Genomic DNA, 26,368 nt, shown 5'->3' with positions numbered 1-26,368 from the left:
ACACAGGCACAGTAGAACAGAGCCCCCAAATGAAACACACCAAAGTCCATTAAGAATCACCTAAAATGTCAACACAATTTGAAAGCAGGCTATTAGCAGTGCATATGTGAAGTTGACAGTACTTGTGATAAGCAGGAACAACAACAATGAATACTAATGTCTTATATTTGTATAGCACGTTGGAGTTTTCCGACTACTGTCATAACACCCTGCTGAGATAGGCAAAGGGAATTTTATTTTGCACATTAAAACGCTTGGATCTAGAGGGTTAAATAAATGAGACAAAACAAAGAATAGCATTCTTGGGCCCACAAAGTGACTGCTCTGTACTCTAAGGGATGCCCTTAAGAAAACCCAGTGGAAAGTACTTATAAGTTCCCAGCTTCAGAAATTTGTCTTGTTAGCTGTCATTTCTCCAGTGTGGGATGTCAGTCCCCTGCATCAGCCATGAGGGACCACTGATCACACACGAATAGTCCCATGCTTGCACCAGGAGACAGCATCAGAAGGGGAGCAGGGTTCACCTCTGATATGCCATGCTAAATGAGAAGGAGCATGTGAAGAGCCAGTCTCCTCCATCTGAACAGATTCCTTAGAGAGTTCTACAGAGAAGCTATGTCAGCGTGACCACTCATTCTCAGAAATGGACAATGACTTCGAAGACCACAGAGGCCCTGTTCATCAACCTTGTAAGCCAACTAGTGGAGGACCTTCACCTTTGGACATGGACATGAACATCAATTTTGTAGGCCATACCCCTGTCCTACCACCTACCTACAAAGTTACTGTGGGCAAGTCAGCTAATCTCTTTGCCTTGTTTTTTTCATATGTTAAAAGAGAATGAGAATAGGGTTATTATACCTCATAGGATTGTGATATTAAATGAGTTTAGTAGAAGTAAAGAATTTAACAATGTCTAGCACCAATTATAAATGAATGCTGGATATTAATTTTAAAAGGGTTCTTTTTCCTCATTAAAGATTTTTGATCTTATTATAGATCATTACTAATAGTCAACAAAGGCTGATGAACTCAGGCTGATGAGATTTACAGTTCCTAGCATAATATCCACAACTAAATACTTACTATAGTAAGTAGTCAAAATACATTCATTAGATAATAATATTACACAAAGTCAAGCCTTTTACCTGGGTGGACAATTTAGAATTAAAACTACATGAAAGCAACCATCCATCCTTAAATCAACTGGACCAACCCAATTCCCAAGTCCTTTTGTAAGTTTTGTTTTGTCATATTTTAATAAGCCTTTGTGTTAATTTTAGCTGAGATCAGCGGCTTTATTCTCTCTGGATGCAACATAGGTGGCCCCCTGCTGAGTTATGAGTGTCCTACGCAAATATGCATTTCATCAATCCTGTTCCACCCTGCCCTGTTTTCCCTGCCCTTCCTCTAACAACAGGCCAGCCCTCACCATTCACCTTGCTGTTATGGCTTCTTGTATGATACCATCCCTTTGGGTAGCTTAGGGAGCAATGGAATAAAAAAAATTTTCTGGAGTTATTATTCATTTTCTAAGGAACAATTGAATTGCTGAAATACTATTTGACTACAAAAAAAAGTTGATGAATTTTGATCCATGACCTAACTGCACACATATGAGGCAATATTATTTTAATCATTATATAATTTGAAAAGGCATAGAGAAGCCGTTACACTGCACATGGTCAAAATGGCAGCCATTTGAAGCCACCCAGGAAGATGTTAAAGCTGAGCTCTTGGAGAGCTGTAGATATTTTCAGCATGGGCAGGAAACAGCAAGTTTCCCTAAAAGAAAACACATTGACAACAAGGGAACAGGTTGCTTCTATTGTCAATGCCCTAACGACTTTCTTAAATTAGCTTTTAAAGAGAACCCTTTTTGCATGCTTGATGACGCTCAGACCACCCAAGTTAATTTGATACAAATGTAATTTAAAAGATTCCATGTGTGTCTTAGAGAAGTTTGGATATGTGGAGTTTGAGGTTTCTCTCTCTCTCTTTACTTAAAAAAAAAAAAAAGACTTGGTAAGAATTCTTTACCATATGTATCATGCTTTTGTAAGTGAGGATTTTCTGCTTATTACTTATAATCTATGATAACATTTAAAGTAAATGAATTTTACAATCTCCATTGCCATAACCACTGACATCAAATACAAATCAAGAAGTTGGTTCCATGTGGACATAATTTCAACCAGAGTCTATACAAGGAACTGAGTAGTGATGTTGATTAGTAAGTAGTATACTTTATATCTTGGGCCATGAAAATAAAAATAAATTCTTTATAGAAGGGTGAAGTCAGAAAAAGAATTTGAGTCGTATTGCAATTTCCTTTTTTTTAAGGATCAGGCAACTGAAGTTAAGACCTCCCAGTGCCGTATTCATGCCTTGACAGCTTTCTGGTATCAACAGAACATTTAAAAACATTTGGAGATCTAAGAGAAGAACTTGTAGGCGCTGTTGTTTGATTTATTTTTACCCACTGTCATTAATGAACAATTTCTTATTTTCTTACGTATAATATCAAATTCATAGCATAAATTTTCAAGGAGCAAAATTAGTCTAGCATTGCCTAAAAATGCCGGAAGGTGACATTTTATTCTGTACTCAAATCATTCATAAAGAAAGGAGAGAACAAAGGATGTGAAGTCAGATATTTCTAAGTTCAAATCCCATCTCTGTGTCTCGTTCTCTTTGAACTTTGAGGAAGTTAGTTAATTTCTTTATGGATTGGTTTCTGAGGTTTAAAAATAGATATAAGACTGTGTAAGAATTAAGTGGGATAAATCAAGTACTGAGTATATGGTAAAAAAAAGGGGGGGGCAGCAATTCAGGTAGATGTTTTCTGCTGAGTAGAGAAGGTTCTAGGAGTTCCCAGATAATGTCCAGTCCAACCCAACTCCTAAGCCAGTGATCACTCAAGTGGAAAATTTGTTCTCAATGTTTGAGCAAGAGGTCAAAAACATAAATATCAAGATGAATTATTCCATACTACTTTCACAAAGATGAGGCTAAAAGCAATGATAATCCAAAGAAATGTATTAGAAAGGTCAAATCAACTTGTAATATATCAACTTTTTTAGATTCCACATATGAGTGAGATCACACAGTACCTATCTTTCTGTGCCTGCTTATTTCTCTTAACATGATGACTCCCAGTTCCATCCATATTGTCAAAAATGACAGGATTCTGTTCTTTTTTGAATGGAAGAATAGTTTCCCATTGCGTAAGTGTGCTATATTTCCTTTATCTGAGTAAATTTATTTTCATAAAATAAAATAACAAGATGCCCAGTACATTACCTTGTATGCAGATTAAACCCAGTAAGTAAAAGCATTATCACTGGTACTAAATAAACATCTCAATAGTCTAACATTAGTCTTCACTGAAATCATTTTATTCTGTGACTCAAATCTCCATGCTTCTTTTTAAATCCAATCAATCATTAACCCAAAGGGGCATAAGAAATATAATAAAATATTAATATTTTCTCAATTTTGAAGTTCATAATACAGGTTCCTCCAATTCTTATCATGGATTCTGCTTTTCAGTCCCTTGATATCTTTTCAGGTCTTTGTCCTGAATTCTTTCTGTCTTCCCTTGGTGCTCCATGCAGTCCAGTTGTCACTGTAAGCCCACTGGTTGCTCCCTTCTCAGATCCCAGCCCCTCTATTATGCACATTTCTGGCCTCATTTTGACCCTACCTACTACATCATTTGCAATTTATTTACTTCCTCCTACTGTTATACATTCATCTTCCACTCTTGTTGCAATTCAATGGTCCTAAATTTTTTATTCTCAGGACCTGTTGATACACTTAAAAACTTATTGACAGTACCAATGAGCTTTTGTGTATGAGGTACACCTATTAGTACTTATTGTACTAGAAGTTAAAATTGATATATTTTAAAGATATCCATCTATTACTGCATCTTCAAATAGCAATCATAATCACTTTACATAGCAATATAAATGGCATTTTCTTATGAAAATTAGCTATATTGCAAAACATAAGCAGAGGGAAGAGTGACATTATTTTACATTTTTGCATCTCTCTTAGTATTGATTTAATAGAAGACAGTTGGATAATCATATCTGCTCTGGACATGATTTGTTGCAATGTCTTATATTGGTAGAGATAAATTAAGACTACCTAGCCTTATGCAGATCTATAACTGGAAATAAAGTATTTTAATAATCTTTTCAGATAACTATGGACTTTCTTCTTTGACAATACACAACACACCCAGGGTAGTTTTTTAAAGTTCAGTTGCAATATGGATGTGAAACCATGTCAATGAAGTGCTTGTAATCTGTTATCTTAAAATCTATTGCATATTAAATGGATCAGTTACTCATGGGTGATTTTATATGATCATGTATTAGTAATTTCGAAAATACTGATTTCCTGAGTTGTATAGATCTTCCAACTGTTGACACACTTAATTACACAATATCAAAACATAGTATTTGTTAATATTACCACCAATCTCATCATAAAAAGCCTTAAGTATTGTGAAGCTATTAAGTTCATGGTGGTAGATAGAAGTTTTACAAAATTCTAATTTTACTTGAAAGCTTGAATTTTTCTCGTAGGCAACAAATACTGTCAGTTGCCTGCCTTGAAGTGACAGTTTCACTTTTTTCATGTCTGAAAAAGTGTCTGCCAAATACACAAATGTGAATAACTTGAATTTTTTTGCCAATTGTTCTTTCAAGCAAAAATGATGTTCCTTTAAAAAATGACTAGATCAGTTCACAGCTTAAATAATCTCATGAGTGCTTTTCCTTAGAATTACCACCATGTTTTATTAAGGAGTTGAAGTACTTTATCTGTCTTCCCAATGAATCAAATAAAATGTTAAAAAGATATACTCAAAGCTGAGATTGAATAAAATCAATGTTTATAGTAGCGCGGTAGACGCCGAATCACCCTGCTGCAGACAGGCAGGTCTGCTCATGCCCTACCGAGGTCCTGAGACACGTGGAAGACACTGAATCACCCCGCTGCAGACAGGCAGCCACCTGGTTCCACACTACAAAGACACAGAGGACAACAGACCACCAGACCAAGGTACTGAGTCCCACTGTTCCCGGCCCAGAGGTAGGGGCTTCTGAGCTACCATCCCACTGTTCCTGGTCCAGAGGAAGGGGTTTCCCGGTCACCATCCCTCCCGCTGCTCTCAGCCCAGAGGAAAGGGCTTTTGAGCCACATTCTGTCCCGCTGCTCCTGGTCCAGAGGGAGGGGCTTCTGAGCTACCATCCCACTGCTCCTGGTCCAGAGGAAGGGGTTTCCCAGCCACCAACCCTCCCGCTGCTCCCAGCCCACAGGAAAGGGCTTTTGGGTCACCATCCCTACCCCTGGTCCCGGCCCCTGTCCCACCTCACCTAGCTCAGAGGAGGTAATCCATGCAGGCCCTAACAGCTGCCCGCCCCAGTCAAAATGAGAAAACACATAAATAAGTCTCAAAACCAGACTTCCAGATCACCTACAGCAACCCCAAAGGGAAATGAGATGGAACACTCTGATATTCAACCACCTGGACCCACTGAACAGGCAACAAAAGGGGATCTGGAAAAAAATGAAATCAGAAATAATTTCTCAGATAACAGGAGAAATTGTGCCCCTAGTGGAAGACATGATTAATAAATCTAGAGAGGAGCTCAGGAACATGATGGAATCCCAACATAAGAAACAAATGGAATCCATAAAACAGATACAAATAGATTTCCAGGACATGAAAACCTCCACTGAAAGTCTACACAGCAGAATGAGCCAATATGAGGACAGAATTTCAGACATAGAAGATAAGATTGCAATTAGTGACCAGGAAAAGAAAAATTGCTTCAAAATTATAAGGGAACATGAGAAATCAATCCAGCAGCTGCTAGATGATGCAAAGAAGAATAACATAAGACTGATTGGGCTCAATGAAGAAACAGGAGAGAGTGCAAATGACATAAAAAAATCTCTTCACAGAAATAATGGCAGAAAAGTCCCCAAGCAGGGGAAAAGAGCTTGACATACAGATAAGTGAGCCATATAGGACTCCAAATAGCCTTGATCAAAAAAAAATCTACACATAGGCATATAATTGTTAATATTCCAGAAATTCAACGGAAGAACAAAGTTCTCCAAGCAGTCAGAGAAAAGAAACAAATCACATACAAAGGAAAGCCCATCAGAATCACAGCAGACTTCTCAACACAAACCATCAAGGCAAGAAGAGCTTGGAGTGACATATTCCAAGCCCTAGAAGAAAACAGCCTCCAACCCAGATTGATGTACCCTGCAAAACTAGTTTTCAAAATTGATGGAGAAATAACATACTTTCATGACAAACAGCACCTTAGGAACTTTGTAAATACAAAACCAGCACTCCAAAGAATTTTACACAGTATCCTAGGAACAGACATTAAGGATCACAACCCCAGAAAGCAAAGCAGAATGAACCCATCTGGCATGACAAGAAATTAAATGGAAAGGGGGAGAACCCAACAAAAAGAAAAAATCATGGCAATGACAAGTCACTACGTTTCAGTTATAACCATCAGTGTTAATGGTCTCAATTCACCAATCAAAAGAAATAGACTGGCAGAATGGGTCAAGAAGCAAAATCCAACAATATGCTGCATACAAGAAACACACTTAATTCAAAAGGAAACTCATAGACTGAAAGTTAAAGGGTGGAAAACAATACTGCATGCTACAGGAACCAAAAAAAAAGCAGGAGCAGCTATCCTCTTGGCAGATCAAGTAGATTTCAAACCAACACTGATTAAGAGAGATGAAGAAGGACACTACATCCTTGTAAAGGGAAGAATCCAAGAGGAAGAGATGACAATCATAAATATCTATGCACCAAACACTAGTGCACCCAACGATATAAAACAAATACTAACGGACATGAAAAGTCATATATGCACTAATACAATTGTACTGGGGGACCCCAACACCCCACTGTCACAAATAGATAGATCAACTAGACTAAAAATAAGTAATGAAATACTAGAACTCAATCGAACTCTTGAACAAATGAACTTAACAGATGTTTACAGAGTCTTCCACCCCACAAAATCAGAATACACATTCTTCTCAGCTGCACATGGGTCATTCTCAAAAATAGACCACATACTCACACATAGAACATGTTTAAGTAAGTGCAAAGGAATTGAAGTTATCCCCTGTATATTATCAGACCATAGTGCGATGAAATTGGAGATCCATAGCAAAAGAAACTCAAAATATTTCATAAACACATGGAAATTGAACAACACACTTCTGAATAACCAATGAGCTACAGAGGAAATTAAAGAAGAAATCAGACAGTTCCTTCAATTAAATGACAATGACAATACAACATATCGGAATCTATGGGACACAATGAAAGCTGTCTGACAAGGGAAATTCATAGCAGTGAATACACATATTAGGAAAACAGAACGAGCCCAATTAAACAACCTGATGCTGAACCTCAAGCTTCTAGAAAAAGAAGAGCAGGACAACCCCAAAGCTCATACAAGGGAGGAAATTATAAAGATCAGAGGAGAAATCAATGCAATGGAGACTAAGAGAATGATACAGGAAATCAATGAAACCAAGAGTTCGTTCTTCGAAAGAATCAACAAAATTGACAAACTTTCAGCCAACCTTATCAGAAAAAGGAAAGAAAAGGCCCAAATCCATGCAATTAGGAATGAAAATGGTGAAATGACAACAGACCCAGCAGAAATCCAGAGGATCATCAATACCTACTTCCAGAACCTATACGCCAATAAGATGGACAACACAGAAGAAATGGACAGATTCCTAGATACATATGAATTACCAAAGTTGAACGAAGAAGACCTAAAAATTCTGAACAACTCAATATCAACCAATGAAATTGAAAATGTAATTAAAAACTTATCAACTAAGAAAAGCCTGGGCCCTGATGGCTTCACTGCTGAATTCTACAAGACATTTAGAGAGGAACTGCTGCCACTACTGTTTAAACTCTTCAATGAACTTGAAAGGGAAGCAATACTCCCAAATTCATTCCTGGAAGCAAGCATCACCTTGATCCCCAAAGCAGAGAAAGACCCAACTGAAAAAGAGAACTATAGGCCAATCTCACTAATGAACACAGATGCAAAAATCCTTATTAAGATAATGGCAAACAGAATGCAGAAGATCATCAAGAAGATCATAAACCCTGATCAAATGGGATTCATCCCAGGGATGCAGGGATGGTTCAACGTACGAAAATCAATTAATGTAATACACTATATTAACAGAGCCAAGGACAAAAACCATATGATTATCTCCATAGATGCAGAAAAAGCATTTGACAAAATCCAAAATGCATTTATGATAAAAAACCCTACAAAAAATTGGAATAGATGGTCTCTACCTCAAACTGATAGAAGCCATCTATGAAAACCCAACAGCCAATATCATACTAAATGGTCAAAAACTGAAATCCTTCACACTAAAATCAGGAACAAGACAAGGATGTCCACTATCACCACTCTTGTTCAATATAGTTCTGGAAACATTAGCCATGGCAATTAGACAAGAGAAAGAAATAAAGGAATAAAGATAGGTAATGAAGAAGTCAAATTGTCATTATTTGCAGATGACATGATACTCTATATAGAAGACCCCAAGAACTCCACCAAAAGTCTTCTAGACTTAAATAACCAAATTCAGTCAAGTAGCTGGTTACAAGGTCAACACACAAAAATCAATAGCTTTCCTCTACACCAATGACAGACTCACTGAGAGAGAAATAGGGCAAATAATTCCTTTCACAATAGCATCCAAAAAACTGAAATACCTAAGAATCATCCTAACAAAAGAAATTAAAGACCTCTTCTCTGAAAACTATGGCACTCTGAAAAGAGAGATTGAAGATGATATCAGAAAATGGACAGACATCCCCTGTTCCTGGGTAGGAAGGATTAATATAGTGAAAATGGCCATACTTCCAAAACTGCTATATAGATTTAATGCAATTCCAATTGAGATCCCAGTAGCATACTTCATCGACCTTGAGAAAACAATCCAAAAATTCATTTAGAACAAGAAGAGACCCAGAATAGCAAAAGCAATTCTAGGTAACAGAGACATGGCAGGGGGTATCACAATCCCCAACCTGCAACTCTACTACAAAGCTACTGTGATAAAAACAGCATGGTACTGGCAAAGAAACAGACCTGAGGACCAGTGGAACAGATTAGAAGATGCAGATACAGTGCCAGACACACTCAGCCATCTCATCTTCGACAAAGGAGCCAAACACCCTCACTGGAGGAAAGATAGCCTCTTTAATAAATGGTGCTGGAAAAATTGGGCTTCAACTTGCCAAAGATTAAAACTAGACCTGTATCTCTCACCATGCACTCAACTAAAATCAAAATGGATTAAAGATCTAAATATTAAAATAGAAACTCTGAACCAGTTGGAACAGAGGTTAGGTAGAACCCTTGAAGACATCGGTGTAGGAAAAGATTTTATGAACAAAACCTCAGTTGCCCATGAACTAGCACAAACAATCAACAAATGGGATCTCTTCTTATTAAAAGGCTTCTGCACAGCAAGAGAAACCACCAGCAGTGTGAAGAGACAACCCACAATGTGGGAAAAAATCTTCACCTGCTCTTCCTCAGACAAAGGTCTACTATCTCGAATCTATAAAGAACTTCAAAAGATCAGACCTCCCAAATTTAAAGACCCAATCCAAAAATGGGCATCTGAAATGAACAGACATTTCTCAGACAAAGAAGTAGAAATAGCAAATAAATACATGAAAAAATGTTCAACATCACTGGTCATTCAAGAGATGCAAATGAAAACAACGCTGAGATTCCACTTCACTCCAGAAAGAATGGCTGCTAGCATGAAATCCACCAATAACAAATGCTGGTGGGGCTGTAGGGAAAGAGGAACCCTGCTCCACTGCTGGTGGGAGTGTAGACTGATGCAACCACTGTGGAAATCAGTATGGAGATACCTCAAAGAACTAGGACTGGAAGTCCCATTTGACCCCGCTATTCCACTGCTGGGGATCTTCCCCAAAGAATTAAAAGAATCATACCACAGTGATATATGTGCACCCATGTTCATAGCAGCGCAGTTTGTAATAGCTAAAACTTGGAAACAGCCCAAATGCCCATCAACTGGAGACTGGATAAAGAAAATGTGGTTTTTTTATAAAATGGAGTACTACTCAGCCATAAAAAATGAGAAATTAGAGACATTTATAGCTAAGTGGATGCACATTGAGGCAATACTCTTAAGTGAAATAAATAGGACACACATGTGTAAATACTGAATAGTTTCTCTGGTGTGAGAAACTGAAAGTGTAAGTAAGGACTAAATGTATAATAGGTAATGTGAAATAGGAAGAAAACGGGCAAAGGGGAAGGAAGTGGGAGGGCTAGGGGAAAAGATAGAAGGGAATGGGATTAATATGAGAAAATGGAAAAACAGGAACAAAATCTTTGTAAATAGGGAGGACTGGAGGGGTTGAAGGGAGGGCTGGGCAAGGGTGAAAAATAAGAACCAAGAGAGACTATGTAAAGGTGCAAATTTCCAATGACGAATGTCATTATATTGTATACCTAAAATGTACCAATGATTAGAATGAATAATCGATAATGTAAAATAGGAAGAAAAGCTCCAAAGGGGTAGGGGTAGTGGGAGGGGCAGGGGAAAGGAAAGAAGGGAAAGGAAAAATGATGAGAAATGGAAAAAATGGAAATAAAGTCTTTGTAAATAGGGAAGGGTGGAGGGAGTGAAGGGAGGGCTAGGAATGGGGAAAAAATAAGAATGAAGATGCATTATGTAAAGGTACAATTCCCAATGAGAAATGTAATTGTGTTGTATACCTACAGTGTACCAATAAAAGAATTTAATACAAAAAAAAAAAAAAAAAGAACATTACTGAGCCCGGCATGATGGTACATGCCTGTAATTCTAGCTAAACTCTAGAAACTGAGGGAGAAAGTTTTAAATTGGAGACCGACCTCGGTAACTTAGCCAGACCCTGACCCAAAATGAAATAAAAAGGCCTGGGGATACAGCTTAGTAGTAGAAAGCTTGCCTAGCATATACAAGGCTCTACACTTGATACTAAACACCACAAAACCCATGCCTACCACTGATTAATACAATGACTTCTAGCAGACTTAAACTTGATTCATGCTAACGTGCCAGCAATATCTCCCATACTTGAGAACCACTGTTTTTAATGTATCTGTTTACTTTCCAAGACGTGAACCCTTTCCTTTCCTCACAAAGGCTCCAAGAATTCAGATTTAATAAAGTGGCACACTGATAAAGCAAAGGTGTGCACACTGATATATCCCTGAGTCTCTCCAGATCTTGTTTTGCCTTCTTACTTTATATTAAGTATTTATATGAAGCAGTTAAGGGATATATACTCTTGCTGATGGCTTGATTGATTTTTTTTAGAAGCTTTAAAAATCAACTGCACATTAACAGGTTAGAGCACCTGGTTTCTAAGTTCCGAGTGGCTGGCTCATTAGGGAGCAGGCTGAGAGCTGAAAGTGTCCAGGAGAGGCCAGCCAGATGAGTGCATCCACAGCCTGCTCATTTTCAAACTAAAGGTGTGCATGCCAAAGATCTCTTGGAAGGACATATAAGCTGCCATCAAATATTAGAAGAACTGACTTGTGTAGAAAAGAGACAATTTTATAGCTTCCTGGTAGCCCAGAAGGCCTTTTTTTTTTTCTTTTGGTATTAAATTCTTTTATTGGTACATTGTAGGTATACAACACAATTACATTTCTCATTGGGAATTGTACCTTTACATAATGCATCTTGGTTCTTATTTTTTCCCCATTCCTAGCCCTCCCTTCACTCCCTCCACCCTTCCCTATTTACAAAGACTTTATTCCCCTTTTTTCCATTTCTCATCATTTTTCCTTTCCCTTCTTTCCTTTCCCCTGCCCCTCCCACTACCCCTACCCCTTTGGACCTTTTCTTCCTATTTTACATTATCAATTATTCATTCTAATCATTGGTACATTTTAGGTATACAATATAATGGCATTCATCATTGGAAATTTGGGCCTTTACATAGTCTCTCTTGGTTCTTATTTTTCACCCTTGCCCAGCCCTCCCTTCAACCCCTCCAGTCCTCCCTATTTACAAAGATTTTGTTCCTGTTTTTCCATTTTCTCATATTAATCCCATTCCCTTCTATCTTTTCCCCTAGCCCTCCCACTTCCTTCCCCTTTGCCCGTTTTCTTCCTATTTCACATTACCTATTATACATTTAGTCCTTACTTACACTTTCAGTTTCTCACACCAGAGAAACTATTCAGTATTTACACATGTGTGTCCTATTTATTTCACTTAAGAGTATTGCCTCAATGTGCATCCACTTAGCTATAAATGTCTCTAATTTCTCATTTTTTATGGCTGAGTAGTACTCCATTTTATAAAAAAACCACATTTTCTTTATCCAGTCTCCAGTTGATGGGCATTTGGGCTGTTTCCAAGTTTTAGCTATTACAAACTGCGCTGCTATGAACATGGGTGCACATATATCACTGTGGTATGATTCTTTTAATTCTTTGGGGAAGATCCCCAGCAGTGGAATAGCGGGGTCAAATGGGACTTCCAGTCCTAGTTCTTTGAGGTATCTCCATACTGATTTCCACAGTGGTTGCATCAGTCTACACTCCCACCAGCAGTGGAGCAGGGTTCCTCTTTCCCTACAGCCCCACCAGCATTTGTTATTGGTGGATTTCATGCTAGCAGCCATTCTTTCTGGAGTGAAGTGGAATCTCAGTGTTGTTTTCATTTGCATCTCTCGAATGACCAGTGATGTTGACCATTTTTTCATGTATTTATTTGCTATTTCTACTTCTTTGTCTGAGAAATGTCTGTTCATTTCAGATGCCCATTTTTGGATTGGGTCTTTAAATTTGACAGGTCTGATCTTTTTAAGTTCTTTATAGATTTGAAATAGTAGACCTTTGTCTGAGGAAGAGCAAGTGAAGATTTTTTCCCACATTGTGGGTTGTCTCTTCACACTGCTGGTGGTTTCTCTTTGCTGTGCAGAAGCCTTTTAATAAGAAGAGATCCCATTTGTTGATTGTTTGTGCTAGTTCACGGGCAACTGAGATTTTGTTCATAAAATCTTTTCCTACACCCATGTCTTCAAGGGTTCTACCTAACCTCTGTTCCAACTGGTTCAGAGTTTCTATTTTAATATTTAGATCTTTAATCCATTTTGATTTTAGTTTAGTGCATGGTGAGAGATACAGGTCTAGTTTTAATCTTTGGCAAGTTGAAGCCCAATTTTTCCAGCACCATTTATTAAAGAGGCTATCTTTCCTCCAGTGAGGGTGTTTGGCTCCTTTGTCGAAGATGAGATGGCTGAGTGTGTCTGGCGTTGTTTCTGCATCTTCTAATCTGTTCCACTGGTCCTCAGGTCTGTTTCTTTGCCAGTACCATGCTGTTTTTATCACAGTAGCTTTGTAGTAGAGTTGCAGGTTGGGGATTGTGATACCCCCTGCCATGTCTCTGTTACCTAGAATTGCTTTTGCTATTCTGGGTCTCTTCTTGCTCCAGGAGGCCTTTTCTATAACATTTTTTTGAGACTCTCCTCTGTTGATCAATGGAATAGGTTATGTTGGGAACAATAATCGACATACTCAAGCTAGAAGATATTAAGACATAGAAAAAGGAGTAAGATGCCAGGGCTTGGGAAAGAGCACAGAAAAGCCAGCTTGCCAAAGGCTCACTTCGGAAGACTCCCGGTCTTACCGCGGTGGTTTTCCTGCTTGTGTTCACATCTGTGTGGAGAAATAGGTATGTTGTGCGTGGAGGAGACCACAGTTCGGAACACTTAGTCGGTTGCATTACCATGGAATGCTGCTGCTTCTGAGTGGTTCCTTGTGCCTACTGAGGGCAGGGATTGCATCACGGTGTCCTTGAAGATGCTGGAGGAGCCAGGGAAAAAAGGGCACAGTGCACAGAAATTAGCGTCCGCACGTCAAGATCGCAGGGCCCCCAGGTTTAGATGTCTTCACTGCTGATTTTTCAAGTACTCTCTAGTTCTCAGATTCTATCTTTCCATAAATTTTAGGCAGTAGAGTGCTTTAATAAAATAACATTTTCATAATTTCTTGTCCCATTTATTATGAAAGTAAAAAGGAATCTTTGATGAATTAAAATTAGTTGGACTGGAGCAATTAATTCTGTATCTGCAGTCAAGGCATGGCTGCCCATTAGTGTAGAAGAAAACAATGCTTAGCTCCTTAGTCAGATTGGCTTGAAAAGCCTTCATGGTATGAGAGAAAAAAGTGGAAGCATGGTCAATCAGTGACAATGCCAGCACTTGAGCCCAAATGTCCTGCTCAGGAGTGTTAGATGATTCATTTAATTCCACCAGTAAGATATAACTATGTATATTTTTATGTCCCTCACAGAGGAATATTGTGGTTATAAAACAAGAGACATTTTAAGAACTAATTGGAGTTTTTTCCCCACAATAAAGGTCTACCAATGTTAGGATTTATTAAAATTTATTTGAATGCTTGCCTGGGGAAACCATTTGCTGAGAGAACTGAAAAATTAGTTGAGCAAAAGGAAATGCAGCTAATACTATGTGATTAGGGTGGCACATTTAACACAGTGTCTCATTAAATGTACTTTGATAAATTCTCTCAGATTATCTTGGTTATGACTTGTGACAAGGACCAAAAAATGGCTTGAAGACCCTGCAGGCTAAAGTGACAGTAAATGGTCACTGAGTTGTTAGAAAATACAAGGGAGAAGAAGGGAGCTACGGGGATTGATGTTTGATCTGGTCTTATTTAATATCTTCATTAATGATCCAGAAGAGGGGTAAATAGCTTGGTAATTAAATTTGCAAATGAGACTAAATTGGGAGATGTTGTAAACACATTCAAGGACAGAGAAGTAACATGAAGGCACCTTAAGAGGGGGATGGGCTTGAGCAGCAAAAGCCAAAAGCAGGAAGTGGTAGGCAAGTGAGAGCTCTATGCACGTGCTCTGCATACATTTGCCCCTGCCTTTATTCTCTTAGTGTTTATTGTAGTAGACAGAATTCGTGTCTCCCAGTACCACTAGGTGACATCACATCTACACCCTTCAAAGCCTGCTTACCAGCTCTGCCTCAGGGCTCTGCTCTGGTCACTGGGGCAGGACAGGCTGGAAGTGCAGGAAAGAGCTGTCAAGCAAAGATGAATAGAGGGAAGTGGGTGAATACTCCTACCCTCTTCTGTCCCCACTTTGGGTAGCTATGGGTGTTTCCCAAAATTCCCTAACAAGACTGAGATTGAGCTGCCCATAGAGGGACCTGTATGAAGTTCCTTCATTGGTTTTATTCCTTTTCCTGCTACTTCCAGCCCATCTATCAGTGTTCAGTGGGAATTACCTTCAAAATTGATGATTTGCCTCAAATCCTATCTCAGAGTCTCCTTCTGAGTAGAGACATTTATTTGACTGTTCAATGTGCTAAGCATAGAGCTGTATATGATCAGCATCTTTAAGGAGCAAGCCTGACTGGCTAATCAAATAGTGAATGCTTAGTCTAGGGATTTAGCTCAGTGGTTCCGGCACCTGCCTTGCAAGCGCAAGGTCCTGAGTTTGATCACTGGTACCAAAAAAAAAAAAAATAGTGAATGCTAATACAGTGCTTATCTGCAATATAGCCTCTTTCTACTATTGCACATATGGGAATCCTGGGATCTTAATATCTGGGGTACACAAAAAACACAGGACATTCTGATCATCATCTGCTTTGTTGTAGTCTCCATAAAATATCTCAGCTCTAATGATCTTTTCTGGTACATAGTCTTAGTGAGAACTCTGAACCCTCTAACCCTCTGCCTTTTATTTGGGATGAAGGGCTTCGAAGTCCTCCTCTTCCAATCTGCAACAGAAACCCTCCCTCCCTCGGCTACCACTTTGATCTTATCATGGCCCTTTGGATAACCTTATAATGATATCCAACTGCCTTCAAAGGTCATTGAAATCCCTCATGAGGAATTAAGGCTGCAATTTAATTATCTATCTTTCTTTTTTACATTGGTCTCAGTTTGTCTATCCTTTTTTTTCCTTAAATTCTTTTAATGGTACATTTTAGGTATACAATACATTTACATTTATCATTGGGTGGTTGTACCTGTACATGATATATCTTGGTTCTTATTTTTTTCCCATTCCCTGCCCTCCCTTCACCCCCTCCACCCTTCCCTATTTGCAAAGGCTTTGGTTCCATTTTTTCCTTTTCTCATAATTTTTCCTTTCCCTTCTTTCCTTTCCCCTTCCCCTCCCACCTCCCCTACCCCTTTAAACCTTTCCTTCCTATTTCAAAATATCAATTATTCATTTGAATCATTTTAATCCTTATTTAAATTTTCAATTTCTCACACTAGAGAAACTATTTGGTATTTACACGTGTGTCCTATTTATTTCACTTAAGAGTATGGCCTCTATATGCATCCATTTAGCTATAAATGACTCTAGTTTCCCATTCTTTATGGCTGAGTAGTACTCCATTTTATAAAAAAAACACATCTTCTTTATCCAGTTTCCAGTCGATGGGCACTTGGGCTGTTTCCAAGCTTTAGCTATTACAAACTGTGCTGCTATGAACATGGGTGCACATATGTCACTGTGGTATGATTCTTTTAATTCTTTTGGGGAGATACCCAGCAGGGGAATAGCTGGGTCAAATGGGACTTCTAGTCCTAGTTCTTTGAGGTATCTCCATACTGATTTCCATAGTGGTTGCACCAGTCTACACTCCCACCAACAATGAAAAAAAAATATGGAACGCTTCACGAATTTGCATGTCATCCTTGCACAGGGGCCATGCTAATCTTCTCTGTATGGTTCCAGTTTTAGTATATGTGCTGCCAAAATGAGCACCTTTTTTTTTTTTTGAGACAAGGTCATGCTGTGCAGTTGAAGGCTGACCTTGAACTCACTATGTAGCCCAGCTTGGCCTTGAACTCACTCCAATCCTCCTGCCTCAGCCTCCCAAGTGCTGGAATTACAGACATGTGCCACCATACCGTGCTAGTTTTTCTGACTTTAACAGCCCACATTTTTCTTCTCTCCACTTCTGCCTGGCAAGTAGGCCAACTCATTTATTCCTATTCTGAGTTTTTACTTACATCAATTCTTCTCCTCAAAAGATTTTTCAATGGCTTCTTCAAATCATTTCTGGTTCCTTTGAGATCCTGCTAAAGAATCTTCTCTTATAAAAACTTTCCAGGTGAACAGTTCCTAACTCCCTAAGTCCCCTAAAATCTCCTAAAGCCCTAACATATTAAGTATATATTTTGTAAGTTCCTATACCTACCTTCCAGATTTTTTATGAGGCTGTAACTCAATAATGGCTGTAAATATGCTCTATAAATGATGAATACTACGCTATGTGAGTTCCTGTTTTCCTCCTGCTTCTTTGTTTTGTGGTGGGAAATGTATGATTGTGTTCTGTTTTTTCATTTTACTCATTGGCCATTTAAACTGAATACTTTCTTAAGACAGGTGCTACAATTTTTTTGTAATTTTTTTCTAGCTCTGTATACATGCTCCGAATTCCAGAATGTATTAATGATTGTTTGGTCACCCTATTACAACGAACACCTTTAGGTCATTTACAAAAAGCTGCATGGCAAATTGTATTTTCCAACCACTGGTACACCAATGGCAGATAATAATAATAATAATAATAACAACAACAACAACAACAACAATAGATAGGAGAGAGAGAGAGAGGCCACTTGCCCTTTTCAGAATAGACTGAATTCTTGCCATTGAGAGGTGCTGTTTATTTCTCTCCCCTGAGGAAGTACTGTAATGTCCTCAATGAAATTTAAGGTAGAGGAGATGATGCTATATTATTTCGGAAGCTAAGTCACGAAAGATAATCTGAACCCTCTCTCGCGCGTGCGCGCGTGCATGCACAAGGCTGTGGGAAAAATGGAACCTTTCTCTGTTGCTGATGGGAGTATAAATTGGTACAACCACTATGGAACTCAGTATGGACTTTCCTCATAAAACTAAAACTAGAGGTTCCATTTGACCTAGCTATCCTCAAAAGAGTTAAAAGCATCATACCACAGAGATATATGCACACTCATGTTTATAGCAGCACGATTTATAAGAGCTAAGTCTTGGAAACAGCTCATATGCCCATCATGGATCAGCATATGAATGGATAATGATATGGTGAATGGATAAAGAAGATATGATATTTATATGCAATAGAGTATTACTCTGTCATAAAGAAGGATAAACTTGAGACAGTTTTAGATAAATAGATGCACCTTGAGACCATTATTTTAAGTGAAATAAATTGGACACACAAGTTTAAATATCACATTGTTTCTCTTGTGTTAGAACCCCAAAGGTAAATAAATTGCAAGAGTGCAGATATTGAGAGGTAAGAAGAACATGTTCAAATGGAAAGGGGAGCAATGGAGGGAGGAGGGAGAAGGGAAGGAAAGAAAAAAGAATTTTTAAAAAGAGAATGGAAGGGGAAAAATGGGAACAAATGGAGAGGGAAAGGAAGGTTGAAGGGAGGGGAGGAGAATGGGAATAAAGAAGGATTAAGACATATTATGTACAGGTACAATTTCCCTATGATGAATGTGACCTTTACATATGGCAAACATGTACCAAGAGAAAATATTCCTAAGGTCTTGAGAATGTCTATACCTACAGAGAAGGTTGAAGAAAACTTTATCACTAAACTCAAATACCCCTAACTCTCTGAGATGAAACCTACTGTCCTTCTAAATGATCTCTCAGTGTCCTTCATATCCCTCTTGCAAATCCTCCTATCACAATTAACTATTTGATAATTAATTTTATAATGTATTGTTTAATTTCTGACCTATCCAGTGGAATAAATAAGATCTATGAGGGCAGGAACTAAGTATTTTATTCACCATTGTATTCTCAGAGCCTAACATGGGAGGGGGTGGAGAGGAAGTGATAATAAACAAGTAAATAAATATATTAAATGCTAGTGTCAAGTAGGACAAAAGCTAACACTGTCTCTGGAAATTAGTAGATTTCTGAGACCTTAACAGGAAGAGACTCTACACAACAATAAGTGAAGAAGTCAAGTCATGTTACGATGGTAAGTTTTACTGTATTTTATCTGGAGGAGATTGGAATTTCCATCATTTGCTCCAAGCCTTGTAACTTGTTTATACATGGTAGAAGTCTCTAGAAAATATCTGGAAAGTATCTTCCTTAACACTAGAGATCTTTTTTCCCTTTATAAAGAGACTGTACTCCACCTTGTTTCATTTTGGCTTAGAGAATTAATTATTTTACTGGCAATAATATTTCATAGCAATATTATTTATTAATCACTAAGCAAAGCATTGGAACTTTGGTGCCAGGAGAAAAATGTACGACTCTCTTAAGCAACTGATTTTAACATAGAGAATTCCGTACTAAATCCTAATCCTGAGACTTGAGGTGCAGCAGTAGCTGTGCATACAAAAACTGTAGTGATACATGTTGACTTCTTGGTAGCACGTAGGTTACTAATGATTCAGCTCATTTTAAGGTTTCCTCCTCCAAGCCATTTCAGTAGTCAAGATGAATCTAAGAGATTAGGCCAATGCTTGTAGTAGATGAAGCTTTCTCAAACACCTAGAACACATCAGGACCAAGTCACTGCACAGCTTGTGAAAATAAAAGATTTTTTGACTAATAGATAGTAGAATTGGTTTTGATTGAGGACTGATGGAAGGAGTGAAATGTGTCATTTTCTGATACCATGCAGCTATTTGCTGTGCCCATGCTGAGGGCCAGTCCAAGATGAAGTTCAATTTTTATAGCCCTGATTCAGGTATCTATAGTTCTTGACCTGGCCACAAATGCTTATGGACAGGTTATAGGAACGTAAGTTGGAAGCTTCCAAAATTTTCACAGGGTGTGTGTCTTAGTTACTTTTCTCTCGCTGAGACAAAATACTCCACATCCAAAGTTAAAGGGGGAAAGGTTTATTTAGCTCACAGTTTGTAGAGCTTTCAGCCCATTGTTGGCTGGCTCCAAGGCAGGATGGCACATGGCAGAGAGGCGTCACAGAGGAGAAACAGTTCATGACACCCACACAGTAGCAAACGCAAGAAGGGAACCTTAACAGGGTCTTTTTGTCCTTTTTATCTTATCCAGACTGCTGGGATTAGAGTGCTGCCAAACCAATCACTCTATGGGTTTAGTAATCACACGGTCTTAGTTCCAACATCACACACTCTAGATTCAGCCACCTCTGAAAAAGCCACCTACAACCACATGAGGCTTTGGGGGAGCATCTAAACCCAAACCGTAACCCTGTGGTCAGAGATTTGATAGTATCAATTGGGAACAGAGACAAAAGACACCAGAATCTGATGCCTGCTGTGAATTAATAGCTCTCAGCTTGTGTTCGAAATTTTGATGATAGAAAGTCAGAGTCAGAAATCTACCTAAACTTGAGATTTGACTCAAAATTTACTCAGTCAAATCCTCTGGCATAATCAGAGTCACACCTGGGACTAAGACAAATCACTTCCTTTTTGGAGAACTAGAGTATGACAAACAACAACATATTGTTGGTAAATCTAGAAATCATTGGCCATCCTGGATTGTACAAGGAGTCTTCTATCTTAGAATTGCATTGATTCTTTGTCAGGGTTGGGGATGATGATGCACTTCCTCACCCATCATGGGGGTCACAGCTGATACGTATTCCCATAACAAGTGACAGGTTAACCCAAAAAAAAGCATAATAAGTGTATTTCATCAAAATTTCATGTGACACAAGAGATTTCATAAATAAAAACCTAAAGCTACATAGAAAGATCTTTGATTTTTATGCTTGACTTTGATGGAGCAGGGACAGTCATGGAGAAATATAACTGGACAAGAAGGATATGATCTAATTCTAGCAGACTGAGATAGGGAAAGCCAGCAAGACCTGTCTCTTCAGGCTCTTCTTGGCTTCTATGCAACAATCTTCACTCTTAGGAAAAGGTCAAAACTCCTTCTGGAACAAGGGTCTCAGGACTTACATCAGACAAAGTAGGTCAGAGGTATTCTTTATGGCTAGCTCCTACACAGAAAGGTGGGAGCAGTTTACAGTAATATTTTAAGTTTTATGGCTAAGTTGGGGAAAGAGAAATTCTAGTAGCTATGATCTCCCTTGAAGGAGAAAGAGGAACAGAAGAAAAGACAGTGAGAAGAAGGTAAGAAAGAGATTTTTCATCTGAGACTAACTTTCCTTCAGTTCAAAGTACTTAGCTCAGTACTTCAAAATATTGTTTTCTGAGCCTAACCACTTGCCTGTATTATGCAGTTGCCTTAAGTTGGGCATAAATCAAGATTTTCACCTCCAAGATCTTACACTTGAATTTCTTGTGACTGCTTTGGAAGTGATATGTTTTGGATGACCCTGGACTCCCAAGACAAAGACCTCACCCAAGACCAGATCAAGCAAATAAATCTTTTATCCATTGTTCATAAAATAAGACTTCATTTGTTAAAGTTTCAGTGACTTTGGTGGCAATTTCAAATACCATATAGTCAAATTTCAAAGCTGGACCAAAACCCGTGGTAGGGCTTTTACAGGGACCAAGCCTTCAAAACAGGCTGAATAACTTTAATGGGGCTTAGACTAATAATTAGAGATAAAATCACAAAAGTCAACCACTTGAGCCCACCTTTCCAGTTACACTCACATATCTGAGGACCAAAATAGTGCAGAACAGAATGTTTGAAGAGTAATTTCTAGAGGAGCAGCATTAAAGTTACCAGGGCACTAGTTAGAAGTGCAGATGCTTGAGCCCCAAACAGGAACTCTGGGGATGATGCCTAGCTGTCTGTTTTAATGAGCCCCTCCAAGTAGTTCTGATACCTGCTAAAGGACTAGGACTAAATCCATACTCACAAGAATGTTGTGAGGATTAAACAAATTGATGTCAGTATATTACCTAGCACATTACAGTTTTGATGTAAATATTGATGTCTTTTTCTAACTTTCCTTTCCCCCTAAGACTCACAGATTACAGCTCAGTGATGGCTTTGATCACCCAGGACATAGCTCCAAACTCTGCTTTGTCTCATGGACTTTGCAGGAAAGGATGCCTATAACTACTTACACTCTCAAATGTGTGAAGGCTGTCTAAACCTTCAGATCAGATTGCGACAAATGTGCAGAATGTACTGACAGTTTTCAGGATAGCATTGCAGGAAAAATCTTTTGCCATACTGAGTCTTTCTGGTCCAGGCAAGTATCTAACTTTCCACTGGCTTATTTATCAGTAGAAAGAGATACTCAAGAAACTGCACAGCCCCCATGAATGACAGCACACCTGAAGATAAGGTCAAGTCCCCTAGGCAGTGACCCCATTTCTCTGGCCTCAGAATCATACCTCTTTTGACTTTCCCATCATTATGTAACTTAACCACATGTCCCTGGCATCCTCTGCACTCACTTGAAGGACTAATTGGCTTGTTTCCTTGCATTTCTTATGCTCAAAAGAAAAGCATCCTCCACATGTCTCAATGTCCCAATGTCCCAGTGTCCCAACCACAGAACAAGGGATTCTACCCTCACCATTTGTCATGTTGCAAGCAACCAAATGTCCGTTCAGTAAATATTAATGGAAATAAATTGACTAAAGAAACCAAAACCTCACAGGACATACTGAATTACACTAGACTCTGTAAACAATAGGGTGATAATGGTAATAACCTACGTCTGAGGAGAGTTTTTCAGAGAACTGAAAACATTTTACAATTAAGTGTCATGTAATACTAAATTTATTAGTGGGTAATTGGAGACAGCCTTAGCAAAACGCAGGCTGGACAGTCCCGCCCCTGCCAGTGGGACACTATTGTTCCCATCACCACCAAATGAGCATCTCTGTCAACAGGAAAATACAGCAGGTCTGGATACAAACTCAGATGAACTACACTGAGATTATCTCAAAAACATTGCAGCTAAAAATATATCTTTCTATAACATGGAGAGAGATCATCTACAGCTCAAGGTATTTTTAGGAATAACAATGGTTTCAGTGGGAGTGCTATCTCATACAATGGAGTTCAAGCATTCTTTTCAAATATATTTGAATCTCAGTGCCAAGAGCACTGGACTCATCTACGTGCTGGATCCTCTAGAATGCTGTAGGAAACACACACACAAAAAGGTTTAAAATGTCTGTAAGAATGCAAAGTGCATAATTCCATTATGGTACCATATGAAAATGACAGAATAGCAAGATGATAATGAACCGAAAAACTTAAGTTCCATCATGCCTGGCTTAGAGAACACATTTAACAAATGAAATCCAGATAAAAACAGAACTGCTTACAACAACTATAAGGAATTAAAGAAATCATCCACAAAATACATTTTATCTTCATGTATCTAACTGGTTAGATTTGATCATTTGTATTTGAAAACTGTAAAGAAATAAACCTAGAAATTTCCGGCTTAAAATTGTAGCTGGGTAACAGCTCCAGATGCATCACCACCAACCCACAAGAATACAAGAACAGAGATCCAGAAGATGAGACATCATATCAGGAAAACCGGATTTATATTCAAATTCTTGTCAGAATCTTGCAAAAAGTTCTATTAATTAAGAAGCAGACTGGAAAACTTATTTTGTGCCTGTTGAAAGTATGCCCCATTGTCCATCAAGATTCAAGAACTCAGTATCTGCATCAATCACAAAACCAGACAGCTGACCCGGCATGGTGGTTCTCCCTTTTTAAGTTATCAATACGCTGTTTTATGCCTTCTATTCTAATCAATATCTTTCTGTATACCTCCATTTAAAGATAGAAATAGTAATATTAATGATGGTAACAGCAGCTATAATTTAAAATTCATTATACATGGCACTAAATGCTTTATGGGCCTTCTCTCATTTAAACCTTTCAACACTTCGTAATAATAGTGCTCTTATTATCTATACTACAGGAAAATTAAGTTCAAAGTCAAGAAATAATTTGCTAAATTTCACAAAGATTGTAGAAATAGAATCAGGATGTGAACTCAGATTATGAAACTGTCAAAAGAGTAGCTACTAAGTTATATCAGAGCCCCTATAGGATATTTTGTCAAATAAATACAGAGAAATTATGAATAGCTTTTAGCATTGTAGGAGACATTGCCCTTGATATGATGGAAGGGGTGGGGGAAATGCAGAGAAATGAGAGATGTAGGATCAATTGCATGCTGAAAAGTTTTATGCATTCCATCTTTTCAGAATGTCAGAGCAAGGAAACATGGAAAGAAATTTCCATCTCTGTCCTGAAGAGTCACTCTGTAGCTGAAATATCACCAGACCACTGAGAAAGAGATGCAGTCAGCACCTTCTGTCTATCTGGGGACACAATAAAAAGAAAAAAAAAAACATGAACATGTAAACTGAATGGGAATGCACATCATTAAGAAAACTCAGAGAATAAAAAGACTTCTGAAAATAATATTTATTATAAAAATCAGCATCTAGAAAAATGGTCTGAGATTCTCATTTAAATACAGAAAAATTGAACTCCCTGAGACAAAAAGAGAACAATCACTAAAAATAAATTAATTGAGGTGAAAAGTTAACAGGATGAGATAATCATGATAGACTCAGAAAATATTTCAGAAAACTAGAAAAAGCATTAATGGAATATAAAATGACATCAAGAGTAAAAAAAAAAGCATAACTGAGTTGCAGGAAATTAATCAGTAATATAAAGAGCAAACTCTCATAGTTTGAAAACTTAGACAAAAATTAAAATGAAAGAAAAATATAATAATGTAATATATATTATATATAATAATAATATAGAGATCAAATTTTTAAAATAGAACAATTGGGATAAACATAATACCCAAAGTCATAATTAAGAAACCCTCCCTCTAGTTAAAAGAAATACAAATATGTTGATCAAATACCTTACCATATACCAAGAAAATCAAAAGAAAAACATAACATACATTCATACAAAAATTTATGACCATGAGAATAAATTTTTAATATTGCATGTTTTAGGTGGGAAAATACTTTGTAATGACTATCACATTTTGAAGAAGACAAAGTTGTAAACCAAGAATATTATACCCAGCCAGGTTAGCTTTCTGAGAAATGGAACAGAAAGGAAGTCTTGGAAAGATAAGAATGATATATCATCTATTTGTCCTTCTTTTAAAACTAGAATTATATTTAGGAACTCAACACAAAGAAATCACGTCATGAAAGGACTGCTAGACTGCCTGTGGCTGTTAGTTCAGAGGACCACACTTGACCTAATAAGAATCACCAGTGGCTGTGGGAGGAAATCTTTCTTTCATTGTGGAAAAGTCTTGAAATTTTTATAGTGTCACACTGAAGATGTAGTTCAGTGGTAGAGTGCTGGCCTAGCATGCATGAGGCCCTGGGTTGAATTCCCAGCACGGGAAAAAAAAAAAAAAAATATATATATATATATATATATATAATATAATATAAATAATATATGAATGATGAATTATTACTCTTAATTATTCAGATTCAAAAATTAATTCAGGAAATTAAATTCAGGAGTCCAAATAAACAAATATTATAAAAAATATTTTAAACATACCTACTCCCATTTAAACAGACTAGGGGAAAGAATCTATGTGGCCATATTTAGTGGATATATGGATAGAATTTTTTCCCTTTTGTATTCACCACATTTTTTATGGAGTTAATATTATTTAACAAAAACTAAACCATTTAAAAGAGAAAATTGCATGTTCAAAATTCATCTCACTTCAGCTAAAAGGATCAATATCTCTGGCTTCGCTCTGCAGGCATCAGAGCTTTCCAAGTATCTATTTTAAAGAAGTAGGACGCTGCTTCCGGCTGGTTATGTTCTCTGAACACTGGCTGCTGCACTAAGGGGGTTGGCTGGAAGGTCTCTATGGCCTCTGTTCAAAACTGCAATGAGTTTTCAGGTTCAGGAAGCTTGGCCAGAGCAGCCAGTCCCTCCTACTGGGCAGGCTTGCCCTGGGAGGTAAGTCTTGTCAGTTAGGATGCTTTTCAGGTGCTCACTTCCCACGATTTTTTAAAAAACTAATTATTTTTTCTAATTACAAAGGTGGCTCATGCTTATGTCAGAAAAAAATGGAAAACTTAATTTTTTATACACAATGATAACATTAAACTTGAAAATCTAAAAAGAAAATAGAAAATTTCCTAACATGGGAATTTCGAGTCATGATTTTTTCATTTGCACAATTGCCAGGAGGCAAGTCATTTTGGAGAGGGGACACCAGCATATCCTGGGGCTGCGACAGTTTCCATGGCTCCCCTTGGAAAGGAGACAGACCAACATAAGCAAG

General features: G+C 37.9%; 1 non-coding gene across 1 annotated transcript; it reads right to left on the bottom strand.

Annotated features, from left to right (window-relative positions):
* Nucleotides 1–16,813: 16,813 nt before the first annotated feature.
* On the bottom strand, nucleotides 16,814–16,920 carry LOC147830063 (U6 spliceosomal RNA). The gene has a single exon (XR_015445107.1). It is a non-coding gene; the product is annotated as a U6 spliceosomal RNA (small nuclear RNA).
* Between the last annotated feature and the right edge of the window lie 9,448 nt (nucleotides 16,921–26,368).

This window comes from Heterocephalus glaber, unplaced genomic scaffold (assembly GCF_053883595.1).
Source record: "Heterocephalus glaber isolate CG9 unplaced genomic scaffold, H.glaber_assembly_v1.0 deba00000331, whole genome shotgun sequence".
Classification (NCBI taxonomy): domain Eukaryota; kingdom Metazoa; phylum Chordata; class Mammalia; order Rodentia; family Bathyergidae; genus Heterocephalus; species Heterocephalus glaber.
The sequence above is the reverse complement of the archived record's forward strand: the minus strand, read 5'-3'. Positions and strand labels throughout refer to the sequence as shown.